Here is a 16,400-nt window from a genome sequence, read left to right as displayed (position 1 = left end):
ATAATATTCTAGTCGAGAGCACATATTCAGCACACGTGTCTTGCACATGTTATACTTCACATTAATTTCGATTAGAAGTGCTCTTTCATCAACAGCTTTAAAACGATTGACTAAAATATCCGTAATTTCCACACTATACAATAAACACGTGTCAAGGGATAAACATCGTACCAGTTGCAAAATTTTGTTTAGATACAAACCATCTCTTCTTATTTGAGGCACTCAATCTCTCCGCGCAGATAGGCTGAGTAATCTGAATCCTATTTTAGAGTACTTAATTGAAAATATTTAATGTTTGTCACGGCATGAGTTTGCATATTGTGAAGCACACTATATGGATGCCAGGGAACTTTCCGTTCAATAACCAAGAATCAAACACGCCGTCTTCGAGATGATAATACATCGCACGCTTTAGCTCGCCGCAGGCAGGTCGCAATGCTTTATTAGTTTATCAAATCGGTTGATTTAACAAACCTCGAACTCGTTAACACCTCTGCCCAAATATCTTTCAATTCACAACAAACCCTATTCGTTTATACTGACTGACAATTGTTATATGGCGATTTTTTTTGGTTGTAAATCAGAATCAAACGTGTCATTGCTATCATTACTTATGATTAAGCCTAACATCTCACATTAAATGAGAAGTTCACTCCTCCCACGAAGTGATGCGCCAAGACGTTGGTTATTTTAGGATCGCTAAAAATATATACTGACTATACAAGCATAAATGTCCCATATTTGTTTGATCTCCCATGATAAAGAGACAGTTATGCTTTGATGTGCAGTTCATAGGTTTGTATAAACTGCTTCCATCGCCGCTGCCGGAATAACGAAGACGATTTCGAGCTGTTTGTGGTGTTCTGCTCTTGATTTTCCTGCCCCTGTAAAAGTGCTGCTCGTCGTAGCATCTTCTTGTACAAGACGTGTGTGTGCTCCATTGATTTCATTTGGTGTTGTCCATCAAACTTGGAGTGGACCGTAATTGATAGCCAACTACCATACATATGTGGGTCAGACATGGGATGGCTCGTTTTCTGTATAATGTTTTACGTTCAATTAAATTTATTTCAAAATGGATAAAGTTTTGCAGCTTTTTTTCACCGTCATCGCATTTTAAGAAAGTATTAAATCAAAAACTCAACAGACGTTAAGCATTTAATGGGTAAGGTAAGGTTGACACTTCGTCTGGCATCCGAATACTTGATTTCGAGCCACCAAGCGATGCACGTACCAGCCTAATCGATTTCTCTGGGAAACCATGTTTATTATATGCTACTGTTAATTTCTTTTCACTGAATCGAACGCTGCTTTGAAATGAATGTTCAGATGGTGAGTCTGCACGTTGAAGAATTCAGCACGTTGAGTTCAGAAGGGTAATCGCTTTATATTTGGTACACTCTAGTCTGTGCCCTTTTTATATTTCGCGAATTTGAGGCTATCCAACCACCCGGTAGACATTTCTTCATCCTCTCATATTTACTGAATAATGCGGTGTATCGATTGAAGCAGCAACCCACCTCCAAGTTTAAGAAACTTTACCGGTTTTTCGACTGTTATTCAGTTCCTTTGGGGCCTTCTTAGCCTCATCTAGAATTGGTGGTCGAAAAGGAAAAAAAAGGAGAAGAAAGATGGGAGAAGGAAAAAGGAAGATCAAAAAAGAAATGACGAAGAAATAAGGAAGAGGAAGCAAGATTGAAGACGGAAAGAAAGAAGAAGGAAAAAGGAAGAAAGAAGGAAGAAGGAAGAAGGAAGAAGGAAAAGGGAAGAAGGATTAAGGAAGAAGGAATAAGAAAGGAGGAAGAGAAGGAAGAAGGAAGAAGGAAGAACCCAAGTAACATTTCCAGTTTTATTCCATCCTTGAAATGGTTTTCAAGATCAAATCATAAGAACTAACAACCTTCTGATGACCACTGTAAGATTAAGATATGGCCGAGTGGTCTCTAGATAACCACTATAAACGTCTTATAAGAGCCACAAAAAAGGGAATTTGGCTGCGCATCATTCTGGAGCAGGTCAACGAATTCCAAGAGTCCCTTTACTTGGTATTTATTGACTACGAAAAAGCTTTTGACCGTCTCAATCACGAGAATATGTGGGGCGCCCTGAGACGCAAGGGAGTTCCTGAGAAAATCATCGGCCTCATCGAGGCACAGTACGAGGCCTTCTCGTGTAAAGTGCTGCACAATGGGGTCTTGTCCGACCCTATCCGGGTCGTAGCTGGTGTGAGGCAAGGATGTATTCTATCACCGTTACTGTTCCTCATCGTAATCGACGAGATTCTGGTAGATGCGATTGACCGTGAACCAAACCGCGGGCTGTTATGGCAGCCTATAACCATGGAGCACCTAAATGACTTCGAATTGGCGGATGATGTTGCACTCCTCGCGCAACGGCGCTCTGATATGCAGAGTAAGCTCAACGACCTTGCCGAGCGCTCCTCTTCGACAGGTTTAGTCATCAACGTCAACAAAACCAAATCGTTGGATGTAAACACGGTGACTCCTTCCAGTTTCACAGTAGCCGGGCAACCAGTGGAGAATGTTGAAAGCTTCCAATATCTTGGTAGCCAAATGGCGTCAGACGGCGGTACCAAGATCGACATAGGCGCACGGATAAATAAAGCAAGGGCTGCCTTTGCGAGTTTAAGAAATATCTGGAAAAACAGGCAGTTAAGTGAACGCACCAAAATACGAATTTTCAACTCTAACGTGAAATCTGTGCTGTTATACGCTAGCGAAACATGGTGTGTATCAGTGGAGAACACTCAACGGCTACAGGTGTTCATTAACAGATGCCTGCGGAATAATTATTTTCAATTTAAAGCGCAATTCTACATTATTTCCAGGGCGTGGGTATACAGTCTTATTTTTCTCCTAGCCCATATTTTTGACAGCTTTTTACTTACTTACTTATGGATCCTGTACACCTCCGGTGGTGCAAAGGGCCGACTTGAAAGATCTCCATCCTGAGCGTTGCCCGGCTATCGCTTTAACCTGTTGCCAGGTTAGATTTCGGTCGACTTCTTTTATTTCTTTATTGAGGCTTCGCCGCCATGAGCCTCTGGGTCTGCCTCTGCTGCGATGTCCCGCTGGGTTCCAGTCTAATGCTTGTTTACAGATTTCGTTTCCGCCCCTACGTAGAGTGTGGCCGACCCAGCCCCACTTCCGATCCCGAATTTCTGTTGCTATCGGCCTCTGGTGACAACGACGATGGAGCTCGTTGTTTGAGATCCAGTTGTGAGGCCACCAGGCCCGAATTATATACTGCAGGCATCTGTTAATGAACACCTGTAGCCGTTGAGTGTTCTCCACTGATACACACCATGTTTCGCTAGCGTATAACAGCACAGATTTCACGTTAGAGTTGAAAATTCGTATTTTAGTGCGTTCACTTATCTGTCTGTTTTTCCAGATATTTCTTAAACTCGCAAAGGCAGCCCTTGCTTTCTTGATCCGTGCGCCTATGTCGATCTTGGTACCACCGTCTGACGCCATTTGGCTACCAAGATATTGGAAGCTTTCAACAATCTCCACTGGTTGCCCGGCTACTGTGAAACTGGAAGGAGTCACCGTGTTTACATCCAACGATTTGGTTTTCTTGACGTTGATGACTAAACCTGCCGAGGAGGAGCGCTCGGCAAGGTCGTTGAGCTTACTCTGCATATCAGAGCGCCGTTGCGCGAGAAGTGCAACGTCATCAGCCAATTTGAAGTCGTTTAGGTGCTCCATGGTTATAGGCTTCCATAACAGCCCGCGGTTTGGTTCACGGTCAATCGCATCTACCAGAATCTCATCGATTACGATGAGGAACAGTAACGGTGATAGAATACATCCTTGCCTCACACCAGCTACGACCCGAATAGGGTCGGACAGGACCCCATTGTGCAGCACTCTACACGAAAAGGCCTCGTACTGACTTGAACATCACACATCTTGAACTGATTTGGATTTTTGTCCAACATAAACTACACAATTTATATCTTTACAACTGGTTGAAACTTCAACAAGCCGTTTGGACTGAAGTGGTTTCGATTGTATTACGATTCACATAGGCATTCATTCGCACTCATATAAGATATTGCAAGGAGTATAAGTCGTTACGAGTTTGTATTCACACAATTACGATTGATATTCACTACGGTAAATATTATCGTATACGATGCATTCAATACAACATCCTTTGACAATAATCTGACAAAGTTTTTTGATGGACAGATCAGATTTTTGATGGACGCAAATGCGACTTTATTTGCTGTTTGTTTTACGATATGTGGTTTACTGGGTAAATGCTTTGGTTTTTTCACAGCACAAAGCCATAAATATGCTTAATGATCTGTACTGATGAAAATGTCAACATTCCATCAAAGTTTTAGGATATTTGGATTTGAAGTTTTTGCCTCAATATGGGGACACTTGATCCCCCACTCATACAAAAATTTGACGAAAAAATTCAAAAAAATATAAATCTATTCTCAGGCTTCTAAATTTTTGTAGATTTGACAGATTTGATGAAGGCTTGTCAGAAAAAAATATTTATTGCGTAGAAGATATCATAAAAAGGGGATCAAGTCTCCCCAAATTTTGAAATTGCATGTGCTGTCAAATTCAATACCAAAAATCGACCCTGTTTACGCACAGCAATTCGAAAATTCCGCGTATTTTGTAGTAAAAATATTTAAAAAAAATCAGAGAGCACTTTTCTAATTATATCAAAGCAAGTTCTTGGGAGGGATGAATTTCCCCCGAATATTTTAAAAGTTGATTTTCGACAGCACTCCAAAAAGTTGATTGTGTATCAATAACAACAATAATTTAAGGACTGTTATACATCAGTTAAGTTAAATACTATATTTCTAAGAGAGTCTGAGTGGAAATCGCGTATGTTTATTTATTTTTTGGCTGTGATATATCGGAAATCAGAAAAGGGGATCAAGTCTCCCCAGTCTCCCCTATGTGTAGACTAGACAAAACTAGATTAGATTTCTAAGAGATTTATTAATAGTAATAAGAGTGCTAAGCTAAGCTAAAAAACTAGCCATGGCGATTGCTGTCATAAATCCACTATAAGAATTAAATAAATCCAACTAGCATGGAAATTGTTTATTGGGGATGAAAGAAAAAGAGGAAAGAAGGGAGAAGGGAGAAGTAAGAAGAAAGAAGAAAGAAGGGAGAAGGTGGAAGAAAGAAGGAAGGAGGAAGTAGGAAGAAGGAAGAAGGAAGAATGAAGAAGGAAGCATGAAGAAGGATGATGAAAGAAGGAAAGCAAGAGAGCGAAGAAAGCAGAAAGAAATGAATGAAGAATAAAGAAGGAAAAAGAGAGAAAAAGAGAGGGAAAAGAAGAAGGAAACATGAAAAAGAAATAAGATTGAAGAGTGTTACGTTCTTTTTGTTTAGATGCAATAAGCTGCTATGCGATAAAGAATTAATTAAGAATAAAGATGCAAGAAAATCAAAACCTAAGCCAGCGCACACGACAACAGAAATCACCATACCGCACATCTTTTAAGTTGCGCCAGTGAAAAGTGTGGCTACTGCTCATCTCCCGAGCAGAATACATGTTGTACATATGTAGCTCACAATAGCTTAAGTGTGACCAGATTTAGTCAACTATACTCAGCTCCCCCACAACTTGACATTTGGCCTTAGTTTGGCGTACCCACTTGCAAATCGCAGATGGCGCTTCGAAACATAAACAATGGGTCATCCTACACTGCCGCCACACTTTCCTTCCGTAGAAACCTTGTTTTTTTGTTTCGTCATTTGTTGTCAACAAACAACGGACAGGAGCATCATATGGATAGCGTGAATTGGTAATTGCAATTAATGAAAAGATTCTGAACAAAACTTCCAATGCTTTACATGTTGAAATTTGTCGCTTTGGAAAACGAAATTTGTTTCATATTATTACCCATTTAATTTTAGACAACGAATTCCCACTGATCTATGCAGTTTTAATAGGTGAATCTAAGAAGTTGAATTTATTAGCTGTATAAATGATTAAAATGAAAAGATATTTTAGTTACTAGATAAAGATTGTCGCTTCAGTTCCCTTTGTTCTGCTGTCCGGAACATGTTGGGTACCAAGCTGTCAAATCGTATGGATTTTCCTTCTTTGTCGACGACAGCGACAATCTTTATTTAGTAGCTAAAATATCTTTTATTTGATGCTATCATCATGACTAGGTAGATTCTTTTTAAAACATACGTAATGCTTCACATTTGGATCAGAATAAAACGTGGTATTTTCGTAACGAAGGATAGTTTTGTACAGGTTTTGTAGAGTACTTAAATCGATGTTCCATTTTAATTAAATAAATAACCAGTTTATTTTTACTGCGCGTAATGATGTACGGGTTTGTTAACTGCAGTGAATCGTCGGCACATATTCTTAAATTAACCCTCGGTACGATAATTACAACTCCAACATCTTTTTGTGTGAGGGAGGTCGAGAAACTTTCCAACCCAAAGTTTCATATTAAAGTACACGTAAAAAAATTTAATGTTGTTTATTATTAATATTTCTAATACTTTTTTGCCAAAGCAGGCGCTTAATGACATGTATAAGAAAAACTTATACATCGCATTAGTCACATACATTCGGAAACTTATACTTTTCATTAACTTATGAATGTTATTAGCTTTTTGATATGGGATCATTCATTAGGTGGCATAATGAAGAGTATAAGTATTTTCGAATGGTTTTTTGCCATAACATATAAGGATATTTTTTTACACGGATACAAATTTCATCCATTTGCTTCAAAAATATACATGTTTATTTCCAAAATGGTAATATGTTTGAATCAAACATATTTATTTTTTAAACTAAATTAAATCCCTGTTTGTTTTATACATTCACTAGTGGGCAGCCCCTCGCTCGCTCTTGCAAAAGTAAACAAACACTCGAGTTCGGATCGGATCCGATCGGAAGCAGCAGAGGAGCTTCCAAATTAATGATAAGGATGTTTTTTAGGTACAGAAAGGTAAGTAAATGGAATATGAACGTTTGGAATTGTGAAATCTGGTAGTCAAATGCTACCAGAATATGAAAATTGGTAGAATTGCTATCAAAATATTATGAGTGGTCGAACCAAAACAATAATATCCATGTTTGCTTCAAACATTTAGCTGGTTGAAACAACTTGAAACGCACAATTGATTCAAAAAAAGTTTTCGTTCGCTTCAAATGCAACAATATGTTTGATCCAAACATATTTATTTTTGATGCCAGAACAAACTGAATTTATGGTTGGATTTACCTAAAATATGTTTGTTCTTAACGTAGTTTTTTCTGCGTGTACGTGTAGCCTCACACCTCGGGAATTTGGTTCGCGAATTTTTTCTCCCGTTTTTACATATTATGCGATGTTGGGCACTAATTATTCGAAATTGAGCACAGATAATCACAATCCCGGCCCCATTTAAAATACACGGGATACGGGGACCAAAATCCGGCGGAAAGTTTTTTTTTAATGGGTAAGGTTACTTTTATCTCAAAGAAAGCCTCTCGTTAGTCCGGCAAATTAAGATTTATCCAGAAAGAAAAGTACAAACACCCATTTAAATATATTATCTTGTCTGTTTTCAAATGGCTGTGGGTTTATTTTGGTTCATTTGTATGGATTTGACAATCGGATCAACTAGAGAAATATTTCGCGGGGGTTTACTTTAAATTAAAAATAAGAAGGATGAATGACCCATTTTGCGTTAGATTTTTATAAGCTATTTTGAAAAGCAACATCTCCCGTGCCCATTTATCCAATAACTTTACTTTCCTCCACTGTATTTCCAGCCCAATTCACCCATTAATATCTCACAAAACATATTCTATCTGCGAAATTCGGTCATCTTAGAGTCATCAGCTACCACTTCTTTCCTATTAATATTAATTATTGTTTGAATTTTTCGGATGATTTTTGTCACGGTATTTAGTACTGGACATTACCTTCTTTTTCGCTTTTTTCATAAAATGAAATCACAAGTTTGACAGGACTAATAAAACTTAAACCAAAATTTCGGGGTACAGTGATCGTACTACAGATGTCAAGTTGTTCCCGGGACGGTACCCCTATAAATAATTGTTTCGATTAATCCAGCAACAATCCACGTTGTACTGATATCTATATTTTTAAGCACGCAGCCCCGTAGTGCTTGAGTATATACGAGCTTATACCAAAATAACTAATGAGTAATGCAATTATAATATAATATATTATAATAAATAATAATAAAAAAAAATTAAGTTTATCTTTAACCTTTTACGCCATAATCGAGAAATGCTCCCAAAATAGGTAAGTTTGACAGAACCACACGGATAAAATTGAAAAAGCTTATTAGCTTATTATTCATACCTTTTTGAGCTTTTTTGACTTTTAATCATTTGAGCGCTTATAAGTTAAGCTGTATTTTATGCATTGCTTTGCTTAACTGAAATTTATTTCTCAATTTGATTTTTCGGCTACCAATATTAATCATCGAACTTGGAAACCATATTTATTAGTTTCAAAGATTAAGCACCGCACGATTGTAGAAGTTTTTTAAATTTATTCTCATTAGTTTTTAACATAATCCGTTAGATAAAGATAAAAAGACAGATAAAAAGTTCTGCTTATTTCTGTTTGACGGTTACCAAAGACGGCTCATTCTTCGAAGCCTCGCTACCTCCGAAACTCCGGACCGGACTCCCAGTCATAAATATCATCACAAATGGCGTCTCTATGTGGAAGATTTGCGCAGAACGCTGCATTGCGGAATATTACCTGCACTCCGGGGCGATTCTGGAAAATTATTAACGGTCCGATCGAGCACGCTACAGGTCTTGAAAAGGGCAAACTTCTGGCCAGACAGGCCGGCGATAATGACCCGTTCGATTTGCGCGTGTTCAAGCGTGGCCCGGGAACCAAGGAGAGCTCCAACATGATTCCTTCGGCTTTCGAGTCCCGTCTATCCCGACAGTATGGAAATGACCTACATTCAGGGATGTGGCTGCACTAAGCGTTGCGATTGTGGACGCTGGTTCAAGCTGGTTGAAAAGGCTCTCTTAGCGTTTTATCGAGATGTAATTGTAGAAAATAACCACATGTTACAACAAGCGAAACAAAACCAAGAAGGCCACCCTCTAAAGAAGGACATGAACGTTGGGGACATGATTCTATTACGCTACGCAAATGGGAACAAAGGTAATATTTTTCTTCTAAAAATTCTTCCCTAAAAACTAATAATCTCTTCAATTAACTTCGTTCGTTTACCATGCGTAGGTCGGGTTTTGGACAATGCACCAGCGAAAACCGCTTCGCCAGGAAGGGGATCTTCACTTCGTTCCGGATCAATCAGAGAGGAAGGTAGTCATCTCCCAAGCGAAAGGCTTGTCTTGGTCCTGTCTAATAGTTGCCGCAGTGGAAGCAGTAGCCCTGATGGTATGACGGTCGAATGCGGGGCAGAATCTGGAGGAGGTTCTGAAACCGATTCATCGCCACCCCGTGGTCTTTTTTACGGTATAAATATCTTGTGTAATTATTCCACACCGCGAAATAATCGATACAGTGGAAATTTATAAATAAAGATGAAAGTTCTGAAAAAATCAATATTAATCCCGAGATTATTTTTTTTAAAACTCAAATGTCAAACTTTTCCCAATTTGTTTTGAAAAACTAACATTTATGCTGAATATATCGCATTTAATCTTCGTTTGATTAAACCTAAAATAATCTTTCCAAATGATTAAATTTAAAAAAATCATTCACAACTTATTGTCGAAATAAGCATTGCAATGAGTGGATGGACCGAATATGCTTTTAGATTAGAATGTAATCTAATTAGCTTTTTTATTTTTATCCGTGCACCTGAACCAATTTTTCGGGGTACACTGACAATGTACTGGAGACGTCAAGTTGTGGGGGGGCTGACTATACTCCTGATAGCACACGTTGCTGGTTTAGACATCAGGGGAGCGGACGAACCTCCGAGTAGGAAGCGGCATTCCAACCGTTAGTGCCAAAACCCAGTGTCTCGCACCTTCTCGTGATAACAATACATCGGTAATTTCAAACCAATTCGGCCGCTAATCCTAATCCTGCTCAGACGAAAATCAGCACCGGTTAGATCTGGAATACCCGGTTTGAATTGTAACTAGTACACACTAGAGAACTTCACCTCTAAATTAACGCGCCCCATTCACACAGGTGGGTCCTACGAATTTCGTTGCTGCTAAGGATCGGAATGAACCGACGATTAAATTGTCCGGAAAAAGCGTCGACCAGATCAAAAGTGCTCGAATTCCCCTCATCGCGGTAAATAGCGGAAAGACCCCATAGGGTACGTTGTTTCTATCAAAATTGTGGAATGACGCTAATGACATTAATGCGCACTTTTACAGGATGTTTTTCGGGAGCTGATTCGCTGTCTTTTTCCGGACAGGTCGGAATCAGGTCGCGGTAAGCGGAGGACGGCGAGGCACCAGCGCGGGCAGAGGCTAGAGGACTTTCTCTTATGAGGTACACTTGTCGGCCTAGGGGTCTAGAACGATCGACGCGAGTGGTGCTCAATAGGGCAAAATCAACGACTGCAGAGGCAAGGAGTGCGGAGAAAGGTGTGCGTATACTTCGAAGGAAAGCAAATTGTTTGATGTCCGGCGGTATGGAGACCGTAAGTAAAAAAAATGATAGCCTATAAGAGATGAGATCAAAAAAATAAGTAGGAGGTAGAATGGAAACATTCGAAGAAGGGGAAAACCTCAAATACATGTATTGAATCTAAATTTGTGGTTTTGTGATTTTGGTTGTGTGATTTTGAAACAACAATGTCGATTTGTGTTTGGTGCTTTAGCCCCCCAGTTTTGTTTTCTTTGTGTTGTGCTTTGATAGTTATGCTCTACTCGCTAACCGGAAACTCACAATAAGAGAAAAGTAGAAGGAGAGAAGGAAGAAGGGACAAGGAAGAGGGAAGAAGGTAGCATGAAAAAAAGAGGAAGAAATGAAAGTATTGCAAGGAAAAATAGGGCGAATAGGAACAAAAAGATAAAAATCTTTTTGTTCCTATTCGTTCTATTTTTCCTTGCAACACTTTGTCCTTTTCGATCATTTGTGTCTTCGATCTTTTGTCTTTCGAGCTTTTGTTCCTTTGACCTTTTTATCGATAACCCCACAGGCGTAGTGTCATTGACAGCTGCGAAAAACCTCCGCAAAACTTTTCCATCTACGCTCTCTTGCGATTCAGTTATCACACTCTCTTCGTGCAGTTAATTTTTTTTCTGCGGAGGACTCATTTCTTTTCTGCTCTTGCTACACAGTAATATTCTCTGACAGGACGAAAGAAGCTTTCTCTCCCGATCTGTGCGTTTGCGTCTCCAATGACACTCTTTACATCGTGTGTTGGGTACTCCTATCTTACCTACTCTACATCGAAATAACACCGGGGCAAGTTGAAACGGTTTTTTCAAAGTTAAAATTTGAAGAACATACTGTAGAAAAATCATCCTTTGATAATTTTTTTATCCGTTTGCGGTGTAGGATAGTTCGGGCCAAAGATTATGCATAAAAAATAAGCAATCTTACCAAACTTTTTTATAAATATTTTGTATACTGAAAATATTTTTTTATATGCATTGTTTCAACTTGCCCCACATATCCGGGCAAGTTGAAGCACTGCGCTGTATACAGACATACCGTGCGGAACCGAAATCCGTACAGCACCGAAATCCGTCCACCTCATGAGATATCAATAAATTAATAGAGGTTAAAGGTAATTAATGTAGGAATAATTAATCTTATCCTGTTCAGATACTTGACAGTATGCTTTTAGGGCATAGAATTGGAAAGAAGGCTTTGAAATTAAATCTACAAAAATCAAAAACAAATCTCCTCCCACCAAACGTGGAATTTGTGCCGCCATTTTGTTTTCGGGTAGAGCATAATTTCACCAAAAGCAACTGTGTTTTAATTGCTAATTGCAAATCAATACATAATATAAGCGGAATACAAATCGAAGAGATCGCTTCTCAAGGTGCGTATCGAACTATTAACAGTGGTAGTTTAGTCAATCAGAATGTTTCATTTTAAATATTTGGTTAAGAAATAGGGGTAACGGCTCAAACCTTGGCCCACTATGCTACGGTTGAGCACATTTATCGTTATAAATCTTCATATATTGCATTTCCAACCAGAATTATTCCACCAGCCGGCTTGCTTACATTTGGTTTTGACGCCAAATAGCAAAAAACGACGATGAATGTCCTCAATATCTCATTAAAACCAGCGAAAGTCTCGAGAGAAATGGACAAAACGTCGGCATCCTTGTCCCTATCAGGTGGATAATTTTTCAGCCCACTTGGGACGAGTGATTGTTGATTTCGAACATACGAGAGATAAAGATAGGTTGCTGTTTATAGTAGTATAGTATAGTTTATAGTCATTTTGCTTGCGTTGAATAAAGGCAGCATGCAAACAAACAGAGAAAATCAAATCATCTTATTGAGCGTGAATTCTAATTGGTTGCATGTAAAATACTACCACACTGATTGTGAGAGTGCGTTTCAGATTCCCCCAATAGCACGCTTACCAAGGACATGCTAAAGAAAATACTATTATATGAATCATTTATTTCCCAAATATTTACCATATTTGCAAGTGAAGAAGCTTAGAAAAATGAAAACTGTATTAAAAACTGCAATTGCAAAAAGGCTACATGTTCTAGTCCTCATGTTGAGCCTTCAAACAAGTTGCATACGGTAATTATTGGCTGCCGCATAATTTTGAGATTTACTGCTAGTTGAAACCATGGCAGTTGTGTTGCTTTCGCTCTCGTGATACTCTCAAAGAAACTTTTTTCCAAAACGTAAACAATGCTTTAGGTGGGGATGATGCATAACGCACTACTCAAGAAAGCCAATTGTAAAACTTATTCTAGGCAATTCCTTGCTTTGTACTGTGCATAAACAGTTATAACTGTGCCAACTACCTGATATTATTACACAATTATTCATAAATACAATTATTGGATGCTTGTTTTTAACTCTGCCTGCATTGAAGTTTCATGATTGGTACGTGCGTTTGATTCCACTCCTCTCTGTATCGATCAGCTGTTGTGAATCCTCTCAAAATCTCTCACGTGTTTCAACTTCCCGAGTTGAGAGAATACTTTTTCGGTATCATTTTATAGATCAAAATACTTTTTGCAAGCAATAATAAATCTAAATTATGATGAAGGTATTTGTCAAGTAATTTGACTTGAAATTATTCCCATGAAATGACGTTGAAAGTTTATCTAATGAAACATACGATCCATTGTATCTTTCCATTATTAAATGAGAAATGGATTCGTGCGAAAGATGATAAAACTAAATATTCTTACACTAATTGAATCATTTATTTGCGAAATTATGAAGAAAATGGTGTATCGAACCACGAAAGGTTGATGTTTGAATCGCTTTTGCTTGAATCGTGTTTGAAGGCCGTAAGGTAGGCAATTATTTTTGGTATGTTCTGCGAATGAAAGCGATTATATCGTGATTCCAGAAAAGCATCATAAGGGTGGGCCCTACATGACGAGGTGGGCCCACTACAAGACGTTTTAGGTTGTGGGAAGGTACTTTTCTGAGCGTTAAGGACTTTATAAATTTCAGAAACCTACATACCATACATGAAGCATTACTAGGCTTGGTGTGGGTTGAGTTTAGCGTTATGTTATTTGCGAATGAAACTTAACCGCTGAGTGGATTAACCTGTTTTTTACAAAAAATCTTAGTAAACTAATCGCAACCATCGGATATTCCATCTGCAGCTTTCGGTTATTTTCTCCAGTACGGGTTATTGGTGAGAATGTTTTGATTTTATAGTTTCACCTATACTAACGTAGTGCTACAAATCGAAAGCGCATGCCACCATTTGGCTACGGGTGCCCCCAGTATTGTCCAAAAATGTTTTGGTTAATTATGTCGCTATACTAATGGAAATTGTGAAATAAAAATGATAGCTGACATAGTGTGGTTGTTATCCATTCATCTGATGTGCGAAAGCAGGTATGTTCATTCATAAAACTCTTTTATTGGGCAAAAGAAAAACTCTAGCACAGCCAGCCTGCATAAGTCAACGAAACATGGCTGCTAAAAAAACCGAGTCAAAGTGATTTTTCACGCTAGATAATTGCTTTTAATAGTTTAAGAAGTGTATAAATCTAGAGTTATGAGGCAGATATATGTTTGATACACTTTTCCAAAGAAGCAATGGTTAATATTTCCCTACAAATCGACGTATTATCGCTGAAATATTGATTAATTTGCGTGATGAGCCAATGTTACATCCAGGGCCAACATTACCGCCGGTTACCCTAGCTGTACGGATTTAGATCCTTTGATTCGAAATCCGTCCACGATGGACGGATTTCGAGTCAGGAGTAGTTGATTTATTTTATTATTTTATCATATTTTCGTAGTTTTTAATGAGTAAATGTGAAACACTTTAAAAGTAGTGCGCCTCATGCGTCTGTGTCAATGACAAACGTTTTATTTACATTCGATTCCTATTTTCTAATGACTTTTTCATATACTAAGGTTCTTAAATGTACGGATTTCGATGCCCCACGGTAACTTAATTTTGCTGTATTAAAAACAAAAAATCATTGAGACTCAAGATCCACGAGGTTGTCAAGGTGACTGTACTGCCAGGATTCGCAAAAGAGTCCCATGTAAATTTTTGACGGTTTTTATTTTCTTTTAGAAATTAGCTCAAAATTGTCTCCTGTTTAAGAAAAATTGATAAAATAGTAGGCTTTGTTCTAGAAATTTGAAAATCAAAACCTGTGTTGTCTCATCTTGATATCTACTCTCATAAAAGATACATTCCAGATTTTGATACTCTTTTGCACAAAAATAAACTAAAATATGGGACTCTTATACGAAAAAGGGCAGTATACAACAAAGTCACAAACGTGATTTTCAGGGACCAAATTCTAGAGATCGCACTACGCTGAAAATTTATCACACGCAAAAAAAACGTTCCCGAATTCGTGAACCAGCAAAAATACACCGTGAGTTAATTCATGGATTCGGGAATACCAGTCACGTTTTCCAGAACGTTCCAGAAAACGTGACTGTGTTCCCGAATCCGTGGCTGTTGTTCACGAAAAAATACACTGTGAACTTGTTAGTTCACGAATTCATGAACGCTTTTTTTGCGTGCAGATTGATAACGTCCTACTGGTGACCACTCGGATTACTTTTCAGGATGGTGCATTAGTTGGTTCACTTGAATTGTGTGCCTAATTAATTCGGTTGTGGCTTCTCCATAAATTCACATTAATTAAGCAGCGTATCTCACATAAACTCCTCGATGAGAGAAAGATGGGACTGTGGAAGTGAATGGTGGAGTTACTGAAATGTTTACATTCTCTATGTTTAATATTTTTGAGTGCCAGTGCTCACTACGAGGAGAAGTTGATTTTAACCTTTCCGTCCCCAACGTCTGTTTCAAGGGCTTTCAAAAATCTAAACTGCTGTAAAAATCGCATTTCTTGACCGATTCTTCCGCAACAAGTTGCATTCCATTCGGATGGATCCCAATTTTCGATTTGTACAAGTTTCGAGGCTATCCACAGTACGGTTCCAGAATTATTCCAGAAGCCGTTGGGGTCAGATGTCCCCGAAATAATTGGCCATTTACAATTTTAAGTCAAAACTGGTCATGCGACACCTCAAACTTCATGATTTTTACAAAGCAATGATAAGAATGATATTTTCAGGGTTCCTGGCTCACTCGGATTCAATCCGGTCACATCGGTCACAATCCAAATTAATTCAAAATAGGTCGGGCTACACCTCAAACTTCATGAATTTACAAAGCAATGATGAGAATGATATGTTTAAGGTTCCTGGCCCACTCGTATTCAATCCGGCCACAGCAGTCACAATCCGGGGACCAACGGAATGGCCATTTTCTAAATTGATTCAAAATAGGTCGTGCGACACCTCAAACTTCATGATTTAACAAAGCAATGATGGGAATCCTTCTCCAATTTTTCCTTCTAGACATTTCTTTGGCTATTCTTCCAGAAAAATCTCCGGCATTTCCTTCAGGAATACATTCGAAAGTTCCTTCAATAATACAAACGGAATTTCCTCCCAAAATTCCGCTAGACGTTTCTTCAAAAATTTATGACGGAAATCCTCCGATTTCACTCGTAAATCTATAAGAAATTCCTCCGGAAATTCTTCTATGAACTTCTCCGATTACCTCCATAAATTTAAAAAGCGAAATCCTCTAGGATTTCATTCTGTTATTCTTTTCGCTATTACTTCAGAATATCCTTCAAGAATTCATCTAAAAATTTCTTTAGAAATTTCTCCAGGAATTCGTCCATGTATTTCCTCGGAAATTCTTCCAGGTATTTTCCCGGGAATTGCTTCAG

This window comes from Armigeres subalbatus, chromosome 3, assembly GCF_024139115.2.
Source record: "Armigeres subalbatus isolate Guangzhou_Male chromosome 3, GZ_Asu_2, whole genome shotgun sequence".
In the NCBI taxonomy this organism is placed as follows: domain Eukaryota; kingdom Metazoa; phylum Arthropoda; class Insecta; order Diptera; family Culicidae; genus Armigeres; species Armigeres subalbatus.
Note: the sequence above shows the minus strand (reverse complement) of the source record.